Genomic DNA, 17,660 nt, shown 5'->3' on the forward strand with positions numbered 1-17,660 from the left:
GCTTGACACACACACGGCCTCTAGATGTCCTAGGGCTTAGAGTGCGAAATCAATAGAGAAAAACAAACACCCGACGGACGAGAGTTACGACCAGTCAATTAGGGACTCAACACAATCCAGCAATTGCAAAAGTAAGGATGGCAACACGAACCAAGCAGCGAAAGCAAAAGAAGGGAAGGTATTTGCAAACTCAAGAACTGAGCAAAAACGAAACCCTATGAAGCCAGGCTCCGCAATCAAGCAGTTTAGAGTTCAGATAGTGAAGAGCAAGTCACAAAGCAGGTGGAGAGAAGAAGGGATAGTCAAAGCAAAAGGTTCAGGGGGCTAATTTGGTCAAAAATGAATTTTACAGGATCAGCACGGGTAGCCTTTAGCAAATCGGCGCTGACAGGAGAAGCCCTTTAGCAACTTTGCGACGTCAGCGCGGAAGAACAGGAATAAAGCGCGCTGTCTTGGAAAAACGAGGTCAGCGCGGAAACAAAACAAACAGACGCGATGATGGGAAATACAAAGAAGCGGGGGCGCGATGTCAGCGCGGAAGGACACGAATAAAGCGCGCTGTCTCTGAAAACGAGGTCAGCGCGACTATTAGACATACAGGCGCGATGGAAAGAAAACCAAAGAACAGGGTCGCGATGTCAGCGCGACTGTTTGGAATTAAAACGCGCTGAAGATAAAAAACAAGCAAGGCCAAAGGAAAACTTCCCAAACCAAAAGCAAAAAGCCTTCTAACAATCAAGACACTTCCCAGATGTACCCAGAAAGTTTATAAGCAGAGAAACAATCCCGAAATCTCGGAAAAAAGCCCAATCAAAGTCAAACACAAAAGTGGACTCAAGAGACAAAAAGGCTGATCCCCAGCGGAGTCGCCAAATTGTTGGAGAGGTAAATCCCCTCTACGGATAGAGGCGATCCCTACTAGCCCAGCAAGGGTCTAGCAACAATCAAACAATGCTGCTATGCATGCTCCTAATTACAATTAAACAAGAGGTAAAGAGCACCTACTTGGACTCCAGCGCTGTTGTTTGGCGAAGAGATGTTACCTTCGCTCCTTCGCTTTGGCTAGTCACAATCCTCCGCGATCGCCGCGAATGGATACCTCCACACACGAAGAGGAAACAAACACAAGCGTGAAATCTAGTAAAAGCAACCATACATCGGTCAGAAAAGATGTAATTCACATTTAACCATTGCAAGTACAAATGGGAATGGAACAATAATAGCAGTCATCTATTATTAATCAGAATAGAGAAGAGTACAACCAAATGTTCTGACGTCGGTAACCTTCTCAGGAGGGGCCAGTCAACATGTATCTCAAGCATTCACCTTTGAGGATGATTCTCCCAAGACAAACAACTCCCTCTCTCACACAAGCAACACAAAACAACCTTCCCTAAGCAATCAATCACTTCCACACCTAGCACACCAAATACCTATAGTAGCAGCAATCTGAGCACTATAAGCTCTATACAATCCAAGCTATGTCTAACTAGCTGCTCATGGTAATGGTGGAAGTATATGTAGGAGAAGGAGCCTCCTAAAAGGGTGGAAGGATGAGCTTATCTTTGAGGGAAACGGTTGCAAAGGGTCGAACAGTCATTCCATAGAAGGGACTTGACATTCACAAAGCTAACAACCAAGCCTGGAGTTATCTGGAAGGCTGGTTGTTTGAACAAATTCGCCCAAACTGGATCAGTGCGGATTATGAGGATACTGCCGCGCTGTCGGCGCATATCAATAACTGGGACAGTCATGTCAGCGCGGAAGCACACGGGAAAGGCGTGCTGTAGGCCATCGCGGAAAAGTGATGTTCTTCCGCACTGGAAGCGCACAGCATACATTACAAGGCGCCTGTCATCGCGGTTATTTTAGAGATAGACGCGCTGATGAACAAAACTTTGGAAAAATGGGTTTTTAACCAGTTCAGGGAGCAAGAACTTAGTGATTGTGGAATCTGGGCACAGCAGGGTGACTGACAGGAAGGCAGTGAGAAATTACTGTGTAACAGGGAGCATACCCCTTTGCCCTTGATGTCAAAGGGGGAGAATGAAGCTGAAGATTGTAAGGTTGCCATCAAGTCCAAAGGGGGAGATTGTTGGCATTATGTTATCTGGTATGGCTATATGTTACAGATGTTGTACTTGATGGCAACTCCCATGACAAGGCTCTCAATTTATTGAAAAATTAAGAAGGACGCAGGAAATCAGTTCAGAAGGTGCATACCCGCAGGTACACCATGCAGTAGCCGCGTCCAGAGACGCAGGCCAGCCGTTCAGGAGGTGCGTCCACCCAGTGCACACTTTTCAAGGTCACGTGGGGGTTTCTTGTGTTTTACTCTTGGTATCTAGCCGACGGTATTGTGTTATTATGGTGTTGGCTCGTGGTATTGTTCCATGATTTGAGGAGGAGCTTGCCTATATAAAGCAAAGGAGATCATTTGGTTTGGCATGTCTTTGGTTGAATATCTTATGAGGTTAGATCTGGTCTAGATCTAAAAAGGCGAATCTTCTGAAAGACTGAGATCTCTTTGGCGCATGATCAGATCTGTAGATCTGACTGTTTGGGTTACTCTTAAAGTCTTGAAATCATTCATACCCGAAGGTACGCAGGTTCAGGGAAAGGCAAGTGCGCCGGGACGCAGTACAGTAAGAAGAGACCTGCGTGGGGACGCAGGGTAGAGCAAGATTCAGGTGTGTTCAGGACGCAGTACAGTAACAGGCGCACTGCGTGGGGACGCGAAGCATAATAAGGATCAGGTGCGTCTCTGAGCAAAAAGACACGGCGCGATAGTATTTCTGGGTGCGTCCCTGCAGCAAAAGAACGCGGCGCGACAATGTTTCTGGGTGCGTCCCTGCAGCAACAGGACGCAGTGCAGTTGAAGGAACAGTGCGCGGGCACGCAGCGCAGCAGAAGGATCTCTGCGTGTGGACGCAGGGGAGAAGAAGGTTAGCTGCGTTTGGTCGCAGGCCACAGAAGGGAAAACTGCGTCTCTGTCTTAAGATGTTCTGTTGATTGAATTTCTCTGTTGATAAGGTGTTCTGGGTTAGTTCTGTTATTACTGATCTGATAACTGTAGTGGACTGTAACTGTTATGTACTTGATGATCATTTGATGCTTTATGAAAAGAGGTAGGGGGTTGTAGCTCCCTTCCAGGAGAAGACTGGAAAACGAGAGAGAGAGTTGTAGCTCTCTGCAGGTTGCAGCCTGCGTACTGGTAAAGGACTGCACCAGTACAAAATCATTGTAAAAGGAGTTTTCTAATTTGAAAGAAGATAGAGACATATTGCAGCAGGTGGTTTTCACCCACATTGGGTTTCCACCTTACATCTTGTGTTCTTTGGTGTGACTATCTGTTTTCTTTGTTCATGCTCATTATTTTATGGTACTGACATGCAAAAATAATTCAAAGATCAAATAAGGAAGATTTATTAAATTGCTAGATAATACTGATTCACCCCCCCTCTCAGTATTATTTCCAACACACATTTTCATGCATATGTTGTTATTGTAGTTGGACTATTATGGTTACTTTAGCAATGTGTGTTATTTAGTTACGCATTTGTGTATGAACTATTTTGTAATGGATTGTATGAATCTTGTTGGAGACGTTTTGATGTATTAACCCGTCACTTTGGATTGTGGACTATTCCACTTCCAGCCTATGATGTCATTCCACTGGTGTGTTCCTTTTAGGCTATGTACTATTATAAGCTTCTAAGGGACACACTTCCTTTTCCCTTTGTGTGTTAGAACCCCCCATGCATCTCACTTGACTCACTGCAAGGTCACACACTTGCTTCTAACAAAGTTATCATACTTACCTCTTCGTGCTACCTCAATCAATGCACTACTGTACTACCTACTGCTGGGACTCCTACTCCAAACGGTCTTAGGTATAGTTGGGACTTCTTACTGTGGAGACCCTCTGACATGTTGCCAGGTCCAACACGTCAACATTTCTGGTGCTAGAAGGAGGGCCAGATGACAAGCTGAGCCCTCAAAGTCTATTTTGAATCTCTGCACATCATTCATGACTTACATTACAATTTCAACTCTCACATGGTTTTCTCATGCACATGACTTCGAAGTGTTGGAGGACAACATTGATGACTTGTCACATATTAAGTATGATGGTAAAGGCAGAGTAGCACCCTTGCTAAGGCACAAAGTTTCCTTCGCAGGCGCCTGTCAAAGGAATGAAGTCCCTTCAGATGACATTGCCTATAGGTTGTTCGCTTACACACTTGACGGGCATGCTGACCAATGGTGTCACACAATTCCCATAGCTTTTATTCACTCTTATGATCACATGATCGGAGAGTTAATCCGTGCTTTCAATTGCTATGACCGCAAAGCACTCAATAAAATTTTTTGGAATTATGGAAGGCACCCAATGAATCTATTGTGCAATTTTGGAAGCACTTCCTGAATCTTTCTTTTCGAATCCCTGAAGATGAAATTGATTGGAAATTTCTCAAGGAATGGTTTTAGTATCTTCTTCACATATCTGAAAATCCTCATGAGTTAGAATCATTCGAACTCCTCCCAACATACCTCAGTGTTAGAGCTATTAGATCCAAGATGGACAAGGTTTTTGTCATAGGCAACCTGCCATCCACTCCTCATAAAACAGCTCTAGCTGCGCATGACGAGGTGGGAGAAGTTGTGAAATCATCTGTTGAACTGTCACATCCTCCCACCCCACCTGCTCTCGATTTCTGCGCAGATGTGGACTTCAATCATGTTGGTTGTCACATGAACTTGTGTTCTCAACTTGTGTCCTCTCGTCCTATTGATCCTCTGGATTTTGGTGTCTTGTGTTCGCCCATTTCGGACTCTGCATGTGATGATCACAAGGATCAAGTTGTCGATGGAGTTGGTGTTGAGAAGCCAGCCTGCACTGTCATTTTTTATGAGTATGTGTGGGAATCTGAAGAAGAACTTGCGGTGAAGGATGACCTCCTTCTATCTGCACCTCGTCCGCTCTATCCTGACATCTTATGTGATCCTGCCATTTATGATTTGTCTTGTGAAAATTCATTCCGAGATGTTTCTATTTCTGATCCTACACAGGACGCAAGATGTCAATCTGTCATTTGATTGTGGTGAGGAAAAATATTTCTTTTTGAATCCACCCAATCTATCATCTTTCATCTCCGAAAATTCAGAGGGTGAATTTTTTTGTTTCTCATCAACCCCTTTGTACAATTCGTCAGATCATGGGGATGTCGATGTACATCTCAAATTTTCTAATCGTGGTTGTTATGATCTCTTTACTCCATTCGATGACGATATTGATTCACCTGCTGTTGATATTTCCATGCCACCGACCTTTGATGATCTACCTGCTGATGAAGTGGAAACCCCTCAAGTTGTCAAGGCATTTCAATCAAGATGATGGTTATGTCAACTTCTTTCTGTCTTGAGGTCAGTTTTCTCCTGGTCAGAAATCTGTTGAAACACCCCAAGCTCCTCATCACTCTCCTGTCTACATTGAAAATAAATCTGATCCATGGATTTCACTTCTTCCACCAGAATTACACGATCTCATCGCTCATGCATTGGAGGAGTCATATGTAGCAAGTCATGTTGCGAAGAGAAAGTTTTCTTCTTTCTACATGTTTGCTCGTTTGCAAAGATCAAAAGAGTGTGCATGTTCATCATTTGTGCATAATGTGATGCTTCACCATGGTACATCCACAAACTGTTTGTGTTGCACTTTTACTCTTTTCTTCTCTGTGGATGATTTCAAACTTCAAGTGTGTTGGTTTTCATTTTTCTATTTTTCTTGCTTGCTGGTTTACATGAATATCTTTCTTGTCGACCATGCCCTCACCAACATGGCCAACCAATGCGTTAGTGGCTGCATTGGAAGTATAAATTTACGTGAGTAGGCCCATGCATTGTTTAGCTTAGGATTAGGAGTAGTGTTTTCTTTCTTGTTTTCTTTCATTTTACTTCTTTCCTTTGTTTTCTTGCTTGTTTGTTTGTTATGCACCCATAGGATTAGTTTCACATGAAATTGTGTTTGGCTCTTGAGACAAGCAAGGTGAAGTACAAGAGGACTTGTACATCTATCAACATTTAGTTATCTATTATCCCCTCTCTTTATGAATATCTTGCATTCTTCAGTCAATGATACTCTGATGGAAAATAAATTCTATTCAGAGTAAGTCTTGGTGAAAACACAATGCTTGCACTTTTAACTAGTACCGCCTACTCTAATAAATTTTTCTATATTTGGTTAACCCTTGTCAACTCATTCAAGTAGAGTATGGTTAGGGGGAAAGCCTTAACAAGTATTTCAGAGGTATATATAACATACTTATCTGAAGGGACAACCTCTTGTGCTCTCAATAAGTCGGGATCCCTCTTCCGCCTCATGAAAATAAATAAGTGCCTGTGCACATTTCTCTTAAAAATGAAAAAAATAAAATACGACGAAAGAAGAGAAAATCTTCCTGTGCAGACAAGTGAAGCAAGTAACTCCACCAGTGTACTGTCTAAGCTCGCTGGCAGTGGAGCAATGCTTGTGTTCCTGAAGTGACTATGTCAAGGTATTGTCTAGGCTTGTTAGTAGGGGAGAAACACCAGAGATGAAACTTAAACTCTAACAATCTAAATTACTTGTGCATCAATATACCCCTTATCCCCAATCAAAACAACTCAGTTGACTTGGCTTGATATGTGTGTTGACTAATGAAGAGAATGATGGGGACTATATCTTTAACTCAAGCTAGTGAGGAAGCCATGACCTTCAAAGAATCGAACAATACTTCCGAAGGAGTTAGACTTGCTTTACATGAGACAAAGTCCATACAAAGAGCTGGAGTTCTACCAGTTTGTCAACAATGTTGTGGCAGCTACAACTACCCTAAAATTTTTTTCCTTCTAATTGTTTTGGAGCCTCCCTCCTAAAATAATAGCAGATTGTCTTGCAATGCTTAGGTACTTGTGCTTTCATTTGAAGTTATCTTTCGCTTCACTGCTTATGTCACTTAATTGCTTTGCTATCTAACCACAAGTTTATCCCTGTGACTTGGTTGCATCCATTTCTTGCACTGCCTTGGAAAATTGCACAGTCCTAGAGGGCAACCAGCCTTGCTCTAAGTAATTGTGCAGAGAAACCCAGTAGTGAGCCTTTATCTCAAGAATTGTGTAGACTAGCCTAGTAGTGAGCTTTGTCTCTAGAAATGCACAGACCCAGTTGACAGCTTGTCTTCAGCTAGGAAATTGCAATGAGCATGAGAGGCACCTAGAGCCATTCAGCCTAGGAATTGTGCAGAAGCATTCCCTCAACTGTTACCCGATGCATATACCGACAATTTTCCTTGTTCCCTCTAGAGTTTCACAATCTCTCCATGCATGCATGGCAGCACTTACTGAAAAAGGAAAAAAAAAAAAAAAAAAAAACATCCCTTAAAAATAGGGATCTATTTTTAGTAGTGGGAGCCACACTTGAGCTAATTTTAGAAAAATGTTGTCACTTGTCGCTTTTTCCTAGATTTTTGGCATGCGCATCAAGCCCTAAATCGATCAAATCTATTTAATGGATGCCACCAAAGCTCATTTCCACATTCGATCTTGGAGTTGTGGCATTCCCAAAGCATCTAGGAACCTTCGACATGATCGACACAACTTTTCCAGGTAAGTTTTTCTTTTCAAGTCTTTTGCTTCTTTTTTTGTCGCTTTTGTTTCCTTGGCTTGTGTGAGTGTTGTTTTGCATGTTTTATTGAATGACCATTGGCGTTTGATTTTGTTTTAACTTGTAGAAGTGTTGTTTCAAGTTTTTCATTACCTTTCTTAAGCGTCGCATGCATAACCTTGTTTTGCACTATTAGTCATTGTTGTAGTGACTCTCCCCACCATCTTCGTTGTTCATCCGTTTGACTGATTTTTTCACTTGCTTTGATTACATGTATGACTTTTCACTCAGATTTGCACCATCCTTCGCCCATGCATTAAGATCTACTCATTTTCAAGTTTCCCTTGGGCATATTTGGGATGCCTTGGCTCAGATCCATCTTCTCCCTACATGCATTGCACATTTCTGGACCTCAAGGCTTTGCCTTAGCTCTAGAAATTGCACAAAGGATGCCAGTCATTGACTACAACTACACTCTGTGCAGTTCTAGGAGTCAATCCTGAGTCTTGCCCACTGGGATTGTGCAATCTGAAGTCCCAGCCAACATCAAGCCAGAATGAACTGTGAATTGCGTTGTTCCAGTCCACAACAAGCCACACTTGACTGCGATCTACGTAGTTCTAGTCATCAGTACCTCTCACTGGTAGCTGGGACTGCAAAATGTGCACATCCAACTGATAGTGTCACACCTCTGAGAGTCACAACTGTGCAATATTTCCCAGCAATTGCCTAGTTTGTTGCATGATCGATCCTTGAAGTGATTTATGTTTTTAAGCTGACATTTTCTTTCCATGAGTGTCTACTCTGTCTCCAGGTACATTAGTTGTTGAGTAGCTCCTCAATAGTACAGGAAACATGGTCTCTAAGAGAGATGGATCAAAGGATGTTGTAGAGAGCAACAGTGGAGACGTGGTTGAATAGGTGCCAATGAATTTTCCCATCTATGCAGACACGTAGTTGTTCATAGAGAAAGGCATGAAGATTACATGGCAAGAAATAAAGGACATATTTTCAGGCAGCTAAGACTTGGAAGATCGATAAGTCTATGTCAACATCCACAATTCAGGCTTGTATAGTGTTGCATGCAGGTACCCTGCCTTCCCGTGCGCAGATATCATTCACTAGATTGTCTTACATACCGATCTCTAGATGATGACACTGAGCAATACCAGTGGAACAGAGCTTTCCACCTTCATGACAAAAAACTACCATCAGATGTATCACTTTCCGTAGTCGCTGAACTACATGGATGCACTATTCTACACTCCCAACAATAATGTGAACACTAGAGACATCATCAAGCATTGGGTAAAAGTGTCATCAAAGTTCAGAGAGACACCCAACCAGGTGTACAAGATTAAGTCACTCATGAAGGCTCACAAACTATTAGTCATATTCGCATGCCGATTGTATGGTCAAGAGAGCACGAAAACCTTCATGCTGAGTTTTGAGGTTATGTTGGAGCAGTTGGAAAATGAAGGAAGGCAATTCAACTGGTCTGACATGTTAGATCTTCAGTTGAAAGTGCATGTTTCTAATGCCCAAAGTCTACCTAAGGATGAGAAAGAAAGATTCTTTATGTCCACGTACCTACTTGATGCAATCTATACCCAACAACAGTTCCTTAGAATGGGTTGGACATTGACACCATCAGACGATGTTGTGAAAATGTATTGCAATTTTCTCTCTAAGTGCAACTACAGAAGAGTCATGGCGAGATTGTCTGACCACTTCATCACCCCATTGTACGGGATGATATTTGAACAAGATCCACCTTGCATGTCCCAAAAAGTGATGCAGGCGTTCCTTAACATTGCAGATTGGTATGCCTCACTTGGTGGCACCTTCATCAGGATGTTTGGTGTGGAGAAGCCTCCGCATGAGCTAACGAGGTTTGCGACAGACAAGTTGGTCATGAAAGAGGTTGTGTATCACATCTCCATAGGGTTATTAGCAGGAATACACAAGAGGAAGAAGGCATCATGTCCTACTCTTCCTTTACAGATTGGGTTGTATGAGATCTGTACCTTGAAGGATGAAGATGTCGAGGCCAAGGAATTGAAGAAGTTTATATTTGGCACCAAGAGTTTCAATCCATACAATCCCCACTGCATATGCAAGAACCACCATGCGATGGTGTATTACCCATGGATCCACAAGGCATATCATTGGCCAAAGGAAGATTCTTGGAGGTATTGCTACAACTCCTCTAGGTTCAATGAACTGGTCAACATGACTATAGAATGGAAAGCGGCACTACATATAGCAACACCATAGGAAGAAGCAACAACACCAATAGGGAATTCAAAACGGCGCAAGACAAAGGCAAGAAGAATATTTCTGAGAGCGAAGAGGCTGAGCAAAGCTACAAGTTCAGAGAAGATCCTCTTGTTGAGAAATTAGCTTTCGAGATAGAGAAGAAGAGGTGACAATGATAAGAGTAGAACGGAGGAAGAGAGATAATTAAAGGTTAGAAGATGCAAAAAGGAAGTTGTGGGAGACAAAGAAGAAGCTGAAAGTAGAGCAAGAGCTCAGGATGAAAGAAAGGGAAGAAAAGAAGAAACAAGAATAGGAGGAAAGACAAGGCGCACTGATAAAGAAAACTATGCCTATACAGGTTGAGACAGCATAACAGCCAGCAGATGAAGAAGAGGGAGAGTAGGTGCAAGTTCGAGAGTCTGCTCAACAAGTTGACCAGATGGTTGAGGCAATGGACATGGAGATGGAATAAGAGCCACAGGACCAAGACACCAATCTCATGCCGAGAGCATTTGAGGTCGCACCACAGTCTCCACCACCTCTAGAATCACAACAAGTATCGAGCGACCAAGGAGATGTTGTTCTCCTTGATGATGATTCGAAGATGGATGTGTCCAATTTTTCATTCGACAAGTCACAACATAGGATTGTACAGGCACATAGAAAGCATCTCCCGGATGATCACACATCACCTATGCACATAGAGTAAAGGGTGATTGTATCAGATGTTAGAAGACATCGAGCTGCCATGGATGAGGCTTGTCGGGCTTATGCAGAAGCCACGATTTTGATGGTCAAGTTCTTGATAGTAGAGAATGATCCGATGATCAAGAACTTGTAAGAGGCCAAGCAGAGAACAAAGCAGTCCGTAGGATCCGATATGGCATAAATGAATAAAGAAATACTTGCGGAGATATAAACTTTGGAGACCACCATGCAGACACTTTATAGAAGATTTATCACCATGCAGAAAGCATTTTTCCATCTATAAGGTTTTCAGTAGAAGTGCACAAAGACAACCCAAACTCTTAAAGACATCCACATTACCATTGCACATGTACAAGAATGGAAAATGAGGTACAAGGGGGCCCCTCTTTACTTGCACAAGATGATGAAGCCGCGGGTAGAGCTAAACAAAGCACGGATTTAGATGTTGATCTGGAACTATTTGCAGCTCCATCCACTTATCACCAACATTAACAATTCCTACGCATGGTTGTATAAGTGTCTAGATGTCATAGTGAGGACACACAGGATCCTGATCTAGGTTGAACATAGTGAGAGCCGAGGGCGAGAACGAAGTAGGAAGACTACCAGGGTTTCAAATTGTCATAGAGGCAGTCCTCCATGAAAGGACGCACAGGAGGGAGCTCCACTCCCTTCTACAAGCAGGTTGTGGCTAGCAGGGGAAAAAACCCAATGGAAAATGACAGAGAGCCTTCAGAAGGAAAGGATAGAAGCAATGAAGAAGAGCAGGAGGGAACTAAGTCAAGGGAGCACATTGATGCTTTGGAAAATGAGGAAGAAATCAAGGAACAAAGCACTAAAGACATAGCATACATGGGACCATGCAAACCCAAGGCGACGGTAACTCCCAAAGTTATTTTAAATGATCCAGCGCTTCAAGCACACAGGGATCACATGCAAACATATGCAATCATTTGTAAATTCATGGGGTTGTGGCCCACTAAAAAAGCATTACAAACATGGATTAAATACCACTGGAAACCAAAAGGTAGCATTGACCTACATCTTGGGTCCAAGGGATTTTTCCCTGTAGTATTTTCAAATATTGAAGATAAGGATAGAGTGTTTGAAGGAGGGCCATACATTAATGCTACAGCAGGCCTTTATATGTGACCTTGAATTATGAACTTTGTTTCGGAATGCGAAACTTTCATTTCAGTCCCAGTATGGGCAAGACTTTATTCTCTCCCTGTTGATTACTGGCAAATGGAAACTCTATCAGCCATAGGAAATAAGTTAGGGCATTCTGTCAAAGTTTATGAGGCTACTAGAAGGGGAAAGTATACTTCCTTCGCTAGAATATGTGTGGAGATGGATCTCTCTGGAGCTTTGCTGGATGAGGTTATTTTGGAAGTTTTTGATGAGGAATGGATACAAACGGTAGATTATGAACTTATTCCTTTCAAATGTCACAAATGTCACGAGCATGGACATTTTGCAGAGACTGCCCTCTCAGTAAGATAGAGAACAAAAACAAAGCTGAAATACTGAAGGATCTAGATAGCTTCTTCAAGGTGGAACATAAAGGAAAAGGGGGCAAAAGAGGACCAAGAATACGCAAAGCTGCAGGGTAGCAAGTTAACCAAAACATGTTCCAAGTCCTCGAAGCAGATGAAGGTCCAATAGATATTGCTAAAGCAAAGGAAGGGAGCCCAGTGGAGAAGGAGAAAGAAGAAGACAATGAACAAATACAAGAGAATGAAAAACAAGAAGAATCTATGATAAGTAATGCAGAACAAGCGATGGATCTTGAAATGAACCACAATGAGATGGATATGGAGGACCATGAACTCCAGGAAATTCTTGAGAAATAGAACCTAGATTTAGAAGGTTTCTTGAATCAAGGAACCAAAGAAAGGTTAGACTCGTTACCTACAGAGGAATTCAATAGGGTTCAACAGTTGTTTTTATGGAAGACCCAAACTAAAGGGTTGGACAGACTAAAACACAAAGATAGACAAGGCAACGAAGGAGTGAAAACGATGAAAAATACAGTAGGACTAGCAACCAGAATCCCAGGAAAGAAGAGGGGCAGAAAAAAGCAGAATGAGCTGTTGATGGAATGTGGAAAGCTAATGATAGATTCATGTAAGATGAAAGACCTATCCAGTTACTCCTTTACTAATATTTAATTATGAAGTTCACTTCTTGGAATATCAGGGTCTATGTAGTAAAAGGAAACAAAGGCTACTGAGTAATAGAATGAAACAAGCATCTCCAGATGTGATTTTCATTCAGGAAACTAAGTGTTCCATTCAGAAGATAAGAGATATCCACAGTAAATGGCTCAATAGATTTGAGTTTCTGAAAGTCAAAGCAAAGAATACAGCAAGAGGTATTCTCACTCTTTGGAACCCACAAAAAAATGACTTAATAGATGTGGAGGCATCCAGGGATTATTTATATGTAGTAATTCAACCAGTAGGAGATAAGGAAATCTACCTGGTTACAAATGTCTATAGCCCACAAAGAATGGATGACAAACTCAGGCTTCTAAGCTCTCTGGAGACTCTTAGAAATAGACATGTAGGAATACCCTGGATCTTAGGGGGTGATTTCAACATGATTAAATCACTCACGGAAAAAAAAGGGGGAACTAGAGTTATAGGAAAAGACTCTTTGGCTTTTCAAACCTTTATTGATAAGATGAAGCTAGTGGATACTGAAATGAATAACGAAATCTTCACCTGGAACAATAAAAAAGGAGGAGAGTCTCAAGTAGCCTCCAAATTAGACAGATTCATAATATCAGAGGATCTTATGCTCAATGACAAGGAAATGGTAGCAAGAGTGCTACCCTTTGGCGGTTTAGATCACTAGCCAGTACAACTGGAGGTTCAGGGCATTGGTAACCCGAGGAACAAACCTTTTAGATTTGAGAATATCTGGCTTTCCCACCCAGATTTCAATAGCAATGTAACCAAGTGGTGGGCAGAATATTTAAAAATTCAGGGAACCAGAATGTTCCTCCTACATAAAAGATTAAAACACATCAAGCTTCGACTTAAAGATTGGAAAAAGAATGAATTTGGCAATATATTTGAAGAGAAAAAAATGATTGAAGGCAGACTGCAGGAACTTAACCAAACCCTTAACAAAGAGGGCCATGATAAAGTCCGAAGTGATCAAGCCACCAAATATCAGCAACAATGGGAGAATATATGCAAACAAGAGGAAATATTTTGGAAACAAAAATCTAGAGTCCAATGGCTAAAAGAAGGTGAACATAATACCAGATTTTTTCACAAATCCTCCACGGAAAACAGAGCACATAATATAATTTCTTTGATCAAGGATAAAAGAGGAAATAATCTCAAATATCATGAAGTAATAGAGGCAGTTCTTGTCCAGCACTTTAGAAACATAGCACAGGAAACCTGTTATGAAAGAGAACACTACATCCGAGACTTCACTAAGCACATACCTAGGATAGTTTCCAGAGAGGATAATGTTAACCTATACAGGCCTATGACCGAAGAGGAGGTAAGTGGGGTTCTCAAAGAAATGCAAAATGGTAAGGCGCCAGGCCCGGATGGTTTCAATGTCGACTTTTTCAAAGCTTGCTGGAATATTGTCAAATAAGACATTCTGTAGGTAATGGAAGATTCCAGGAGGCACAAAACCATTTTGAAAGCTCTGAACTCCTCTTCTATAACCCTAATCCCTAAACAGAAGCTGGCTCGAACCCTTGATAGATTCAGACCTATAGCTCTATGCAATGTGGTTTACAAGATAATATCAAAGGTGGTTGCAAATAGACTCAAACCCCTCTTTCTTGCACTAGTTTTGAGGGAACAATCTGGATATGTGGAAGGAAGACAAATTCTTAATAATATCATCCAAGCTCATGAAGTGGTGCAGTCTCTTACTAGTAAGAAAAAAGCTAGAATGATCATGCAACTGGACATAGCAAAAGCTTACGATAAGCTGAATTAGAACTATATCAGGAAGGTTCTTATTGCTTTTAGGTTTGATCACAATTAGGTAAGATGGATCATGGCTTTGATTACTTCTTCTAGTTTTTGTATTGTAGTCAATGGCTCTCCTTCAGAGACTTTTACCCCTTCCAGGGGCCTTAGGTAGGGTGACCCTGTCTCTCCCTTTCTCTTCATCCTCATGATGTAAGGACTGGGCAGGGCTATCAAGCATGCAAAAGTAGCTGGCAACATCAGGGGTATACAACTCTCCGACAATGGACAGGCCTTAACTCATCAACAATTTGTGGATGATACCATGTTGCAGGGAATACCCACAGTCAAAGAAGCTCATGCTTACAAACAAATCCTCAATGACTTTTCCATGGCCTCTGGTATGGAAGTTAATCTTTCCAAATCTAAGATTTTTTTCTTTAATACTAACATTGCTATTCAGAGGAACATATCTAGAATTCTGGGCTTCCAAAGAGACTCTCTCCCCTCGAAATACTTGGGGGTTCCATTAACTGCAAAACCGTTATACAAGAGTATTTTGGAGTTGGTGATTAGTAAGCTGCAAGACAAGACCAAGAAATGGACAATGAGATCATTAAACTTGGCTGGCAAGTTGGTCCTCACAAAGGCTGTGCTTCAACCAATCCCAATCTTTATGCTTTCAGCTATTCCTGCCCCTAAAGGAATTCTGCATCAAATGAGAAACATACAAAGAGACTTTCTCTGGGGCAAAGGGGAAGAAAAGAAGAAATGGGCCTTAGTTGCCTGGGAAAAAATGTGCAAACCCAAAAACCACGGGGGTCTTGGATTGGATGATCCTGAGATTCTTTGTAAGGTTCTAGGGGAAAAATTATGGTGGCGATGGATAAAGGAACCAGAAGCACAATGGGCCATCACTTGGAAAGAAAAATATGCAAGTTCTTGGCTAGATAATGACCGCATAAGGATGGATGGGAATATAAGAGGATCCCATATTTGGAACAAAGCCTGGGATAACAAAAGCTTAATTAAAGACTATAGCTTCTGGGAAATTAGAGAGGGAGACTTAGCCTTATTTTGGGAGGATAGATGGCAACAAGAATCCATTCTATTATAGGAGGACTTGGAGGACCTCAAAGAAGAGACAGACACCAAGGAGCTCACCCAGGTAAAGGACTTTTGGGATCAAACTAATAGTTCAGGAAAATGGAGAAAATGGAGAAAACTTGATCTCCGAAGTGACAGTCCTCTAAAAACTAAGGCCGAAAGACTAATGAAAATGTTAGAGCAAAGGAAAATTCTAGTTTCAAGGGGGCATGACCAGCTGAGATGGGGCTACAAAAATGAGGGGAACTTTAATCTCAAAGAAGCTAAACTCATACTCCTTGAACTTGATTCCCATGCTCCTGACAGGATTTGGCAAAACCTTTGGAAGCATCAGGGTTGGATGAAAATTAAACTTTTTCTGTGGCTGGTTCTGCAAAGGAAAATCCTAACCTAGGATAATATTAGGAAAAGGGGTTTCCTAGGGCCTTCTAGATGCCAACTCTGTGAGGCTCAAGAGGAGACCATGGAACACCTTCTCAACAATTGCATTTTCACCTCCAGATTATGGGATTCTTTTGCAGCTGTCTTCCAACAATCTGATAGATATATTGGAAGTCTTTTCAATACTCTCACCAAATGGAGAAAGAACTTTTCGGATAATGAAGTTCTTGGTTCAACATGAGCTCTTACACCAAGCTTCATTATTTGGAATGTTTGGAAAGAAAGGAACAATATAATCTTCAAGAATGTTAAGAAATCTTCCCAGTTTATTTGTGATCTGATCCTAAAACATATTAAGGAAACGGTTAGTACTACCATTCGAAATCTTCTCTCAAATCCCCCTTCTGCTATAGACTGGGATTCTCTGTAGGCTAGAGCTGCAGGGACTCGTTCCCCAGGGCTTTGTCAGGAAAGTTTCTATTGTGGATCCTGAGCTAGACTTCTGTCATCCTCCCCCTAAGGGCTTTCTAAAATTCAACATTGATGGGGCTTCCAAAGGTAATCTAGGCAAGGCAGGCCATGGAGGGGTGTTAAGGGATGACAGGGGAGATATTCTGTTTATCTTCCATGGCCACTTAGGAAAGGCCACCAACAACATGGCGGAGTTAATGGCCATGGAAAAATGTCTTGAGTTCCTAGTTCAGGAAAATCGCCAAAATACGATCATTGAAGCTGACTCCGAGTTGGTCATTAACTCAATCAAAAGAATAAGCTGGGGAACAAAACCGTAAAAAGCCTCTACAAATTGCAGGCTAATTCAAGTTTTCTAACGGATTCATAGTCATCTACAGAGCCTGAGAACAGTCAGTTTTGCACATGTGCGAAGAAAGGCCAATAAACTAGCAGATTTGCTAGCCAATCAAGGAGTGATCTGCACAGATAATAGGGCAGTGATGAATTGGCAAGAGTTCCCTAGAAACAGACTAAAGACGGAGTGTCAAAACCAAGCAAATGAAGACAATACAATGTTCCTTAAGAGAGCCATGGAGGCAAGTACAATTAACCAGCAGTTGTTTGTTCAGAGGTATGCTCACAATGGGGTCTTTTGAAAGCAGTCTGGAGAGGTTAACCAGTGATTCACAAATTAATTGGTTCTTTGAAGTTTCTAGTTGTACTGACAAGGATGAAAGGGCTTCTGGGGTTGCTGGAAGGAAGGCATCGATTTCTTCACGCATCGGGTCACGGAGGGTTGACGATGCAAACAATCGGGAGCAGATGACACTTGAAGACCGCGAAACCATAGATTTTCCAATTTTGCCCTTTTCACCGCGACCTGAGTGGTTTTCAGGTGATCGCGGCCCTCACAAGCAGGAAGCGGTATTTCCCTTTCGGGAGCGATCCCACTCGGTGAGCTCCACGTGGCGGTGGGGTCGGGAGGAAAACCACCCTTTTCGCACGCTAACTTCCATGAATGTAGGCGGGTGCGATATCTATCTCCACCATTGGATCTCACAAGGTGAATCAACGGATCAGATCACTCGTGCAGGTTTGCGGACCCTTGCAGTAAATGGTGAGCAGCTTATCATTGCGATTTGGTCTACAGCCGTTAGATC

The sequence above is a fragment of the Pinus tabuliformis genome, chromosome 3_1, assembly GCF_031772625.1.
Source record: "Pinus tabuliformis cultivar Carrire ecotype Pingquan chromosome 3_1, CPIR1, whole genome shotgun sequence".
In the NCBI taxonomy this organism is placed as follows: Eukaryota; Viridiplantae; Streptophyta; class Pinopsida; order Pinales; family Pinaceae; genus Pinus; species Pinus tabuliformis.